Source organism: Nomascus leucogenys, chromosome 19, assembly GCF_006542625.1.
Source record: "Nomascus leucogenys isolate Asia chromosome 19, Asia_NLE_v1, whole genome shotgun sequence".
In the NCBI taxonomy this organism is placed as follows: Eukaryota; Metazoa; Chordata; class Mammalia; order Primates; family Hylobatidae; genus Nomascus; species Nomascus leucogenys.
Window position 1 is genome coordinate 9,624,890 of NC_044399.1, and position 1,077 is coordinate 9,625,966.

Below are 1,077 nucleotides of genomic sequence, written 5' to 3' on the forward strand. Positions count from 1 at the left end.
CAGTATTCTGCTAGAGCATCCTGAGCTAAGACAGTGTGTTTAAGAGAATGGGAATACTTAGACCTGAAAACGGAGTGTTGCATTCAGGGGTCAGCAATCTGTAGCCAGCAAGCCAAATTTGACTTCCAACTGTTGCTGTAAATAAAGTTTTATTGCAACACAGCCACATGCCCGTTTGTTTGCATGTTTCTCTGGCTGATTTTGCATCACTATGGCTGAGAAATAGTCACCATCTGGCCCTTACAGAAAAAGTTTGCCAATCCCTGGTTTAGTTAATAGTTCTCTGTGTTTTGCCCATTAATCCCAGGTGATGTGGTTTATTCACGAAAGAAAAGGCAGTTAATATTAACCACCTAAGATCTTTAGTTACTTATTTCTGCCTTCATAGCTAACTCACTGTTCTCACCTGGGGCCTCAGGGAAGATTGTTGAGTTATGAAACCCAAAGTAAAAAGGGGAAATGAATTAGTCTCCCTCATGTTTAAATTCCTCCTTTTGGAAGAACGAGAAACTAGATCTGAAAATCATTTTTCCTTTTCTACTTCTTCTAAATTTCTTTATTCCTAACAGATAAATGTGTTTTTGTTTTCCAGCTGTGACTCCAGACAGGATCCAGAGAGGGGTTCACAGAGTCTTCCCTGGGTTTTATGGAGACTTACTTTGCCCTTCTGTGTTAGCCTTTTAAGGGCTGTGTTAACCTTAGGCACAGGAAGGTAGGAGAATCGCTTGAACCTGGGAGGCGGAGGTTGCAGTGATCCGAGATCACGCCATTGCACTCCAGCCTGGGTGACAAAGACTCTATCTCAAAAAAAAAAAAAAAAAAAAAAAAAAAAAAAAGGCACAGGAAAGGGGGCAGATAAAATGTTAAAAGCATTTCCCCTCCCTTGTTCTTTTTCTTCTTCAGACTCTAATAAAAGGATAAAATCTCTTAGATTTCTAGTTTTGCAGCATCGGCACTAGAAATCAATTAAAAGCTATTTATAGTCCACTCAAGAATACTTATCCAAAAAAAAAAAAAAGAATAGCTATCCAAATGTTTTGACTACTTAAACTGAAAGCAAACTTACACCAAAATGAA

The 1,077-nt window shown here is 38.7% G+C and overlaps 1 non-coding gene across 1 annotated transcript; it reads right to left on the reverse strand.

Moving 5' to 3' along the window:
• Window positions 1-590: 590 nt before the first annotated feature.
• On the reverse strand, window positions 591-706 carry LOC115831636. The gene has a single exon (XR_004027159.1). It is a non-coding gene; the product is annotated as a small nucleolar RNA SNORA26 (small nucleolar RNA).
• Between the last annotated feature and the right edge of the window lie 371 nt (window positions 707-1,077).